The sequence below is a fragment of the Petaurus breviceps genome, unplaced genomic scaffold (genome assembly GCF_028583685.1).
Source record: "Petaurus breviceps papuanus isolate PSGF00001 unplaced genomic scaffold, PetGlider_PUasm1.0 187, whole genome shotgun sequence".
NCBI lineage: Eukaryota > Metazoa > Chordata > Mammalia > Diprotodontia > Petauridae > Petaurus > Petaurus breviceps.
Genome location: NW_027185799.1, coordinates 19,429,325 through 19,440,953, shown reverse-complemented (window position 1 = coordinate 19,440,953; position 11,629 = coordinate 19,429,325). Strand labels below are relative to the sequence as shown.

Here is an 11,629-nt window from a genome sequence, read left to right as displayed (position 1 = left end):
TTTTTCATTCCAGCTGGTACAATCCGTCCTTATAACCTGACTAATGTATAATGTGAAAATATTTACATATCCTCTACTTGACTATAAGCTGCCATGGGGGGGAGGGGAGGGGAGGGAGAGGGACAAAATGTGAAATTCAAGGAATTGTGTAATTGAATCCTGTAAACTAAAAGGAAACAAACAAATTAATAAAAAAATTTTAAAAAAGAATCAGTCAAACAAAACATAAAGAATGAAAACTTTGAAAAAAATGTAAAATATCTCATTGGCAAAATAACTGACCTGGAGAACAGATACAGGAGAGATAGTCTAAGAATTATTGGCCTATCAGAAAGTCATGATGAAAAAAACGAGCCTAGACAACATCTTCCAAGGAATCATCAAAGAAAACTGCCCTGAGTTCCTAGAACCAGAGGGTTAAATATTTATCAAAGAATCCACCGAACATCTCCTGAAAAAGATCCCAAATTGAAAACTATGAGAAATATTGTAGCAAAATTCCAGAATTATCAGGTAAAGGAGAAAATACTGCAAGCAGACAGAAAGAAACAATCCAAATATAGCAGAACTACAGTCAGGATTATACAGGACCTAGCAGTTTCTACTTTGAAAGATCAGAGGGAATGAAAATATGATATTTTGTAAGGCAAAAGAGCTCAGGCTACAACCAAGGATCAACTATCCAGCAAAACTTAGCATAAACTTTCTGGCAAGGAAATGGTCATTCAGTGAAATAAGGGTCTCCCAGCCCCTCTCCTCCCTTAGCCATATACCAAGATGGCAACCTCTTTCCTAACTCTTCTGCTTAGACAGCTCTAGGGCCTCACACTTGTCAGAGGAGTTCACTGGGTGCCGGCTACTCCCTGGGCTCTATGCACCAAGCCACCCCCTGAGGAAGAATATTCCATTCCTGTATCCTTTTTTCAGGATGCCCCTTGGGAATATCTGGAAACTGAAGAATACATGGCTCAATATGGCTCCCGTCTAGTCTGGGCTATCAATGAAACCACAAAGGTGGTATCCCACCACAGCAAACCCATAAGACATGCATTCAAGGGAACAAAGTTAGTGGAGACCCTTGCCCTATCTGCTGTGATCAGAAGCTCCATGTGGACTTTAGAAATGTGAAGCTCTTGGAACAGTTTGTCTGTGCTCACACAGGAGTCATCTTCATGCCCCATACACAGGTGTCTGTATGAAGCAGCATAAGAAGCTGATAGAGGCTATCCTGAATGCTGGGACCATGGTTTTCTCAGTTACCACATCCCATTGGTCCAGCCACAGGATGCTGATTTCAGCAACTCCCATGGAGATGTAGGCTGTACCCCAGTGGCTTCTGGCCTACCTGTAGGTACCTGCTGGTATCCATGGTACAATTGGCAGCAGCCACCTGAGAGAAAGCTGGCCTGTCTTCGAAGGCTATATCAAGGCCACCTTAAGGAACAGAGTGGAACCCCACCAGGAATGATGCCCATACTTGCATCTCAAACCAATATTCTCCCTGAGGGAGAGGAATGTACAAGTGTCCCCTAGAAAGGAAGTGGTGGATGTACTCTGTGGTGCTCCAGAGCTTAAGGATGGATGTTAGAAAATCCTGATACCTAAATTGAACTGATTCTTATATCTATCTTTTTTAGAAATGGATAGGATAATGGTAAGCTCTGACCTAAAGGAAAAGAGAAAACAGGGAGAAGGTAAAATGAAGCATTGTCTGAATAAATGTTTTTGGTCAACTTCACTTCATGCTGCTTCCCCCACTCCATAGTTTTAAGTTGCAGCGATAGGGGTTGCCTCACTTGTCAAGTCAATCCTTTATAATAAAATTTATTTTATTAAAAAAAAAGAAATAAGGGACTCCCAGACCTTCCTGATGAAAAATTCAGAGCTCATTGGAAAATTTGATCTCCAATTACAAGACTGAAGAGAGAAATAGAAAGGTAAACAGGGAACACACACACACACACACACACACACACACACACACACACACACACCTTGTTATTTAATAAGAATAAGCTGTTTACATCCCTACATGGAAAGCTGATACCTTTCAATATTGAGAATTGCATACTTATCATGACATTTAAAAGGGATCTAGATAGAGGGTGTGGGTATATATTAACTAAAAAGATTATTAAAAAACCCCTTATTAAGGGGTGCAGAGGGACTGTAATGGGAGAAGAGGAAAGGAGGAGGCAGAAGAGGGTAAATTATTCCACACAAAAAGGCATAAAATCATATTATAGTACAGGAAAAAAAGGAGGGAGATGAACATTATATGACCTTCACCCTCATTGGTTTTGTTGGAAGGAGGGAATAACATAATCAGTTAAGTATAGGATTCTATCATGAAGAGACATAAAACTTATAATAGAGGGAAAGAGGGGAGGGAGAGAAACATTTTGTGAGATTTATTCTCATCAATCTTGGTTCAAAAAGGAAATAACATGCTACATTAAGTATAAAAATCTATCGTACCCTACAGGCAGTAGGAGGGGGAAGAGGGGAAAAGGGGGGGGTTAGAAGGGAAGAAAAAGGTAGTAAGGGGAGAGAGTAGAAAAAGAGAGGCGAGGTTCATCGGGAGGAAATACAGAGGGAGGTGGCAGTCAAAAGGTAAACTTTTAAGGAGGGGAAGAGGGAAGAGAGAAGTGAAAGCATAAACAGGAGAGGGAATAGTATGGAGGAAAAGATACAGATAGTAATCATAAGTGTTAATGTGAATGGAAAGAACTCTCCCATAAAAGGGAGGCATATGTCAGAATGTATTAAAAATCATAATCCTACAATAGCTGCTTACAAGAAACACATTTGAAACAGGGGTATACACAGAAGGTAAAGGTAAAAGCCTAGAGTAAAATATATTATGCTTCATATAAAGTAAAAAAAAAAAAGCCAAAAAAGCTTGGTGCAGGACTCAGATAAATTCTTGATAAGCTGGTTCCAGAGGATCCCCTGTGGTGTAACTTTTGAAGCTGGCTCTTGGATTGTGCTTTCTGATGCAGCTGCATTTAAAAGAAGTTACCTGAGTGCTGAGATCAATGGCTCTGCCATGTTCTAAGATTCTAGCCAAAAAGTGTTAAATCCTTATTAGATTAGAAACATTCTGTCACATACAGACAACCTAAACCTCCTAATAATGACAAGAAAATTAGAGTTACATTTCTTTATTGTCTCTTTGCTCTATAGAAACTTCATTCAAATAATCAATAAACAGAGTTCTGTCTTGAACTACTCACATGGACTGGTTCATTCTCTGTCATGTCTCTGATCACACTCAGTGCTGAGAACTAAGCGGCTCCCGGAAGAGTAGTAATCCTTATCTCAGATAAAGCAAAAGCAAAAATAGAGCTAATTAAAATAGATAATTAAGGAAACTATATCCTGCTAAAAGGCACCAAAGAAAATGAAGCAATATCATTACTAAACATATATGCACCAAGCGGTATAGCATCTAAATTCCTAGAGAAGTTAAGGGAGTTGGAGGAAGAAATAGGTAGCAAAACTATACTAGTGGGGGTCCTCAATCTCCCACTCTCTGCCCCTGATAAATCTAACGTCAAAATAAACAAGAAAGAAGTTAAGGAAGTAAATAGAATTTTAGAGAACATAGATACGATAGACTCTGGAGAAAATTGAATGGGGATAAAAAGGAGCATATCTTCTCAGCAGTCCGTGGCACATACACAAAAACTGACCATGTACGAGGGCATAAAAATCTCACAATTCAGGGCAGAAGGGCAGAAATATTAAATGCATCCTTTTCAGATCATGATACAATAAGAATTATATGCAATAAAGGACCATGGAAGGATAGAGTAATAACTAATTATAAACTAAACAGTTTAATCCTAAAGAATGAGTGTGTCAAACAAGAAATTATAGAAACAATCAGTAATTTCATTCAAGAGAATGTCAATAGTGAGACAACATACCAAGACTTGTAGGATGTATCAAAAGCAGTTCTTAGGAGAAATTTTATATCTCTGAATGCATACATGAATAAAATAGATAAAATGGAAATCAATAAATTGGGCATACAACTGAAAAAGCTAGAAAAAGAACAAATTGAAAATTCCTAATTAGAATTACTGAAAACCAAAAGAGAGATTAATAAATAGAAATTAAGAAAACTAATTAATTAATAAAAGTAAGATCTGGTTTTATAAAAAAAAACAATAAAATTGATAGACCTTTAGTCAATATGAAAAAAGGAAGAAGAAAACCAAATTACAAATATTAAAAATGAAAAGGGTGAATCTACCTCCAATGAAGAAGAAATTAAAACAAAAATTAGTAATTATTTTGCCCAATTGTATGCCCACAAATTTGACAGTCTTTATGAAATGAATCAATATTTACAAAAATATAAGTTGCCCAGATTAACTAAGGAGGAAGTAAAATTCTTTTCCCAATTCAGAGAAAGAAATTGAACAAGCCATCAATGAACTCCCTAGCAAAAATCTCCATGGTCAGATAAATTTACTAGAGAATTCTATGAAACATTTAAAGAAAAATTGATTCCAATATTCTACAAACTATTTGGGGAAATTATAGAAGAAGGAGTCCTATCAAATTATTTTCATGACACAAATATTGCACTGATACCTAATTGGGAAGAGACAAGACAGAGAAAGAAAATTATAGACCAATTTCCAATGAAAATAGACATTCATATACCAACTTGTTCAACTTGTTCAGCTATTCCCCAATTTATGGGCACCCTCTTAGTTTCCAATTCTTTGACACCACAAAAAGAGCTGCTATAAATATTTTTGTACATATGGGTCTTCTTCCCACTTCTGTGATCTCTTTGGGATACAACCCTAGAAATGGTATTGCTGGGTCAAAGTGTATGAAATTATTTATAGCCGTTTGGATATAATTCCAGATTGCTCTCCAGAATGGTTGGATCAGTTCACAACTCCACCAGCAATGCATTAGTGTTCCAATTTTTCCACATCCTCTCCAACATTTGTCATTTTCCTGTTTTGTTATCTTAGTCAATCTGACTGGTGAGATGTGGTACCTCAGAGTTGTTTTGATTTGCATTTCTCTAAGTGAAAGTAATAATGTTAAAGCAATAATGTGAAAATATTTGCAGATCCTATACTTGATTGTATGCTGTCATGGGGGGAGAGGGGAGGGAGGGAGAGAAAATTTGAAACTCAAGGAACTGTGAAACTGAATCTTGTAAACTAATAGTAAACAAACAAATTAATAAAGACCAAAAAAAATTTAAAAAAAACTAAATGAAATAAATAAATTTAGCAAAGTTGCAGGATATAAAGCACATATATATTTTTTTTGCCTTTTGGAGGGCAATTGGGATTAAGTAACTTGCCCAAAATTACACGATTGGGTTGTGTGTGTGTGTGTGTGTGTGTGTGTGTGTTAAGTGTCTGAGGCCAGATCTGAACCCAGGTCCTCCTGACTCCAGGGCCAGTGCTTTACTCAATGTGCCACCTAGCCACCCCACAGGATATAAAATAAACCCATATAAATCCTTGGGATTCCTATATATTTCTAATGAAATCCAACAATAAACAATAGAAATAGAAATTTCATATAAAATTTCTGTAGACTTTGTAAAATATTTGGGAATCAACCTGCCGAAACAAACCCAGGACCTATATGAACAAAAGTGCAAAACACTTTTCACACAAATAAAGTCACATCTAAATAATTGGGAAAACTTCAGTTACTCATGGCTAGGTCAAGCTAATATGATAAAAATAATAAGTTTTACCTAAATTAGTTTACATATTTAGTACCATACCAATCAATCTACTAAAAAATTATTTTACAGAGCTAGAAAAAATAGTAACAAAATTCATATGGAAGAACAAAAGCTACAGAATATCAAGGGAATTTTAAAAAGAAATGCTAGAGAAGGTGGCCTAGCCATACCATATTTGAACCTGTATTATAAAACAGCAGTCATCAAAACTACTTGGTACTGCCTGAGGAATAGAGTAGTGGATCAGTGGAATAGATTAAGTACACAAGACACAGCAGTCAATGACTATAGCAATCTACGATTTGATAAAGCCAAAGACCCCAGGTTCTTGGATAAGAACTCACTATTTGACAAAAGCTGCTGGGAAAACTGGAAAATAGTATGGAAGAAACTGGGTATAGATGAATATCTTACCCTGTATACAAAAATCAAGTCTCAATGGGTTCATGATCTAGGTATAAAAGCTGGTACTGTAAGCAATCCGGGAGAGCAAGAAATTTTTTACCTGTCATATTAATGGAGAAGGGAAGATTTTATGACAAAACAAGAGTTAAAAAGCATTACAAATGCAAAATGGATAATATTGATTACATTGTTTTTGTACAAATAAAGTCAATGTAACCAAGATTAGCAGGGGAGAAGAAACTTGAGAAAGAATTTTTACAACCAGTATTTCCAGTAAAGGCCTCATTTCTAAAATATACAGAGAACTGAGTCAAATCTATAAGAATATAAGTCATTCCCCAGTTGATAAATGGTCAAAGGATATGAACAGGTAGTTTTCAGAGGAAGAAATTAAAGGTATCTATAAGCATATGAAAAAATGCTCTAAATCACTATTGATTAAAGAAATGCAAATCAAAACAACTCTGAGGTAATGCATCTCACATGTCAGATTGGCTAAGATGACAAAAGAGGAAAATGATAAATGCTGGAGAGGATGTGGAAAAATTGGAGCAGTAATGCATTGTTGGTGGAGTTGTGAACTAATCCAACCATTCTGGAGAGCAAATTGGAACTATACCAAAGGGCTATAAAAGTGTGCATACCCTTTGACCCAGCAAATACCACTTCTAGGGCTGTATCCTAAAGAAATTATAGAAGTGGGAAAAGGACCTCTATGTACAAAAATATTTATAGCAGCTCTCTTTGTGGTATGAAAGAATTGGAAATCAAGAGGATGCCCATCAATTGGGGAACGGCTAAACAAGTTGTGATATATGAATGTAATGGTATATGATTGTAATAGCACTATTGTGCTAAAAGAAATGAGAAACAAACAGACATAATAACTTGGAGAGACTTATATAAACTGATGCTGAGTGAAGAGAGCACAACCAGGAGAATTTTGTACACAATTACAGACATATAGTATGTGTGATGACTAACTTTGATGGATGGGGCTCCTCTCAGCAATACAAAGTTATAAAACAACTACAAAAGACTCATGATGGAAAGGGATATCCACATCCAGAGAAAGAACTACAGAATTTGCAGACTGAAGTAAACTCTTTACTCTCTCTCTCTTGTTTGTGTTTTGTTTCATTTTATCCCCCCCCCTTTTTTTTTTGCTTTTTTGAGGGCAATTGGGGTTAAGTAACTTGCCCAAGGTTACAGGGCTAGGTTTTGTGTGTGTGTGTGTGTGTGTGTGTGTGTGTGTGTGTGTGTTAAATGTCTGAGGCTGGATCTGAACTCAGGTCCTCCTGATTCTGGGGCCAGCACTCTACTCACTGCGCCACCTAGCCGCCCCTATCCCTTCTTTCTCATTGTTCACCCCATTGGTTATAATCCTTCTTTACAATATAACTAATCTTCAAAATGAAGGTATTTATAGAACCTATATTTGATTCCATGCTGCCATTGGGGGAAGAGGTGGGTGGGGGGGCAGGGAGAAAATTTGAAACTCAAGGGATTGTGGAACTGAATGTTGTAAACTAAAATAGATAAATTTAAATTTAAAAAAATACTATAGATTTACCCAGCCTAAATTATTCTCCTCAATGAATCCTATGACTGTTCTCACTGATTCTGCATATTTTGGAACATATTAGTGTTCTTATTATGACATGTGTCTCTTCCTCATTAAATTATTAGCTCTTTGAGGACTTCAAACATCTTGTTTCCTTTCCATTTCTCTACAGTGCCTACCCCCAAGCAATTATTTTTTTTAATTTCAATTCAGCTTTTTTTAATACAACCTAGTTGCAAATTTTGTATTATATTTCATACCAACCCTAAAAATCCTGAGGACAATGGAAGAATTTTAATCTTAGATTAATTACACATAGCTCTATTGATAGGAACTACTTCTAAAGATTCTAGATATTTTAAGAACATAAAATAACAGCAACAGGAATGCATACACACATAAATTAAAAAAAATATTTTCCTCCTGTATTTCCTGGATTTAAATTTGGAATCTTAAAGAAATTACACAATAATGTGCAGAAACACAAGATAGGGTATTATAAATCAGTATTCACACTTGCATGAATGAAAACAAAGGAATTAGTAACTAATTATCTTATTTCTATCCAGTCTCATTATGACTTACAGAAGTTTGATTGGTTTGTCAGAGAAGGCAAATTAAGTTGGAAAAATGTCATGGAAATAATTTTGCAATATTTTCTCCATCAGATAATTTTGCAATATGTACATTTCCCTGGCAACATTGTAAGAATTGCCTGAAAAAAAGAGACAGAGACAGAGAGACAGAAAGAAAAAGAGATGGAGAGAGAAAGTGAGAGAAGAAAAGGTGAGAGATATTTATCTTTAGGATATTGCTGTTTCTAGAATGTTCTTAATATATTAGATAACCAATACTTTATAAAATGCAACTTGTAATAGCATTAACTTACAGTGAAATTAGAGGGCTTGGCTCTAGATATTTGTAGATGAACAAAACATATATCTTTATATCATATACATATATAGATATATTTACAAATATAGATATACACACAAAAATATACATCTCACATATGTATATAAGATATCTTTAAAGCAATCACAAAATATGTAATGGAAAACCATAATAGAATTTATAATGGATATATTGAAATACAATGTATTTATCTACAGAAAAAAAGAAAGGGGAAAAATAATAATTCTGCTTTAAATTGAACACAGTTTTTTAAATCTAATACTATAATATAATCTTGATGATAAAACTAGCTTTGTTGGTTCTCAGAGTTCATATAATATGGTGTGGAATTTTAAACTAGTCAGAAGTTTTATCCTTTTGGCTCTCATGGAATTCAACATTAGTTTGGGAGCATCCTGAAAAATTCTCACTTTTTTTGGAAAGGTATTTTTTGTGAAATGAAGAATCCTGTTCAGTTCATAGGAAATTGTTTCTGCAACCTAAATCTAACTTTTGTTAACCTCAAATTACATTACCAAAACTTTTTCATCATTCTTATTATCTGGGGGTAGGGAAACGGGAAAATAATCCCATTTTCCAAATACTAAAGTTAAGACAGTGAGAGATAAACTTTCTCTTATAGGTCACAAAGGGAGTTAGTGAAAATGCTGGAAATGAAACTTTTAGTATATAGTTTTGGTTATAAACCTGGTTTTATGCATCATTCATTCATCCATAGGTATTGATGGATGATTTGTTTTATGAAGGTGCAAAGCCATCCACTAACAGCTTTCCAGAAGAATGCTAGAGTGAACAGCTTTTAAGGTTCTGATTACACACTGTAGTGAGCACTCTATTTATTCCATAACAAATCAAAGGAAAGGATTCACAGAAAATCGAGGTACAACATTTGCAATATTACAACTTATCACAGAAAATCACAATATAGTATTCACAACAGCTCATCATTAAAATGGCCACAAAATTTTCACCAAAGTGGTCACAATATTTACAACAAAGAACAATCATCTCAAAGTACAATAGTCAAAGTCTGCCACTCATGGGGTGCACTAAATTAACTCAATCAGTCACTTATTCAACAATCAATTTCTAAGTATCATTAATCACTGAGTACAAATCATTAGAAAATACACAAACCCTCCACCCCTAGGTCACTAGTAAACTACAATTTCATTATTACTCAGTAGCCAATGTTATAGAAATGTAAACTTTTAAGATCTTCCCTGCCCCTAGGTTAAGTACACTTGGAGCTTCTGGTGGGAGCCTTGTTTTTCAGGAGATACTTTGTGATTGGGCAGTGGGTCAAGAGGGTTGTTACATTCTCTGTGCCTGGAGAAGGCTATATAATTCCTGATGTGAGGCATTGTTTTGGGGCTCACCTTGAGAAGTGCTGTGTGACTTTACCAAGATAAGACTTTGGGCAGCCATTGAGAGGCCCTGGGCTTTGAAAACCCAGATGCTGATGCTGCCCTCTCTGGTAACTGACTAGGTATGGATATAATGGTCAAGACAGTTGGAGGCCTGTCTGCTTGATATGTTTTTCTGTTTTCCTATAACTTCTGTCTGTATACTCTAAAGTTTGGGGTGCTGACTTTTTCCCCTGAACTAGATAAGTGATATATTTGATTGATTAAAGCAAGATTGGTAACCCATTTTGAGTTGCTTTCCTGTAGAAAAGCAGATCTAAGAATCTGTGTTGCCAGCCAGCCTGTGTATGTTGGGGGGCTTGCTGCAACAGCCACAAAAAGATCTTTTCATCTTGATTTGGGGACTGTTCTCAGATTCCCTAGATCCTCTTCCATGGTTTGAGATTCCGCCTGGATTCACCAGACTGTCACATGGGTTCAATGGCAGACAGCTCCCAGTTTCTTGTCCAGCTCTCTGCATAGGTCGTACTCCACGCTGAAGTTCACAAGGTCCAGTCCATCTCAAATCCTTCACAATTTCTGCTCCCAGGAATTCAAGGCTCAACCAAGCCACAAACAGGCAAAGTCCCTGCATCCCGGTCGTGCTTTCTCAGTCTTCTGCAGCTTGTTAAAAAACATCAGAATCACCTTATCCAGCCTGGAGGGAGAAGGCTCTTAGGCTCCTGGGCTCCATTTCAGAAGAAGCTCTACCACCACAAGTTCTCAGGATATTCTGGCTCAGTTCTTGCTTCTCTCTTCTATATCTGCTCTGCCTACAGATGCTGGCCCCAAGAAATTCTGACTGTGTCTCTCTGGGACTTTTCTTATATACACACAGCATTAGCTTCCTGTTTCAGCCAACCCCTTCCTGTTATGTCAGCAACAGGAAACAGGAGTTCATACCTTCTGTTTCCCCAACAGAGGCTTGATCAATCACTAAGTGCTAAGTACCTGCTTACTTGGCAATACAAAGGGGTCCAATTGCATCACCATTATAAAAGGGTAAAATATTTTCCTTTCATGTATTCTAGATATACGTCAATTCAATTGATATCTTTAAAGAGCTTGCTATGTACACCACAGTTAGGTGCTAGGTGCTAGATATAAAACTGTCAATGAGCTTAAAAAGAAAATCACATAATTATTATAATAATACATGGAAGATTGAAATGTCAGAGAGGTTCCAGGGGAATATTATGAAAAATTTGAGGAGACAGATTTGCCTTCGATTTGGGTAGTGCAGAAGAGGGTGATCAAGGAAGACTTTGTAAACAGAATTATTTTTGATATAAATAACTTCAACAGAGATTGAGGCAGGATCATGAGGGATAGGGTTCATTCCAAGCTTAGGGGACAGCATGAACTAGGAGAAAATGGAGAATAGCACAAGATAAGGAACAGAGAAGAATCCAATTTGGCTAAAATGAAGAGGTACAAAAGAAGTTATGACATTAGATGGGAAAAGTAAGTAGAAGACTGGCTTTGGAAAGTCATGCATGCCAGAAATAAGAGTTTTTATTTTATTCCCCACCCCAATAATAAACAATTAAAGCTCCCCTAGGGCATGGACTTATTTGTTTTCAAAGTTGTTATCCCAGTACC

The 11,629-nt window shown here is 36.2% G+C and overlaps 1 pseudogene; it reads left to right on the top strand.

The window, feature by feature from the left end:
* The first annotated feature begins 777 nt into the window (after positions 1 to 777).
* On the top strand, positions 778 to 1,533 carry LOC138163062 (small ribosomal subunit protein mS40 pseudogene; annotated as a pseudogene).
* Positions 1,534 to 11,629: the final 10,096 nt, after the last annotated feature.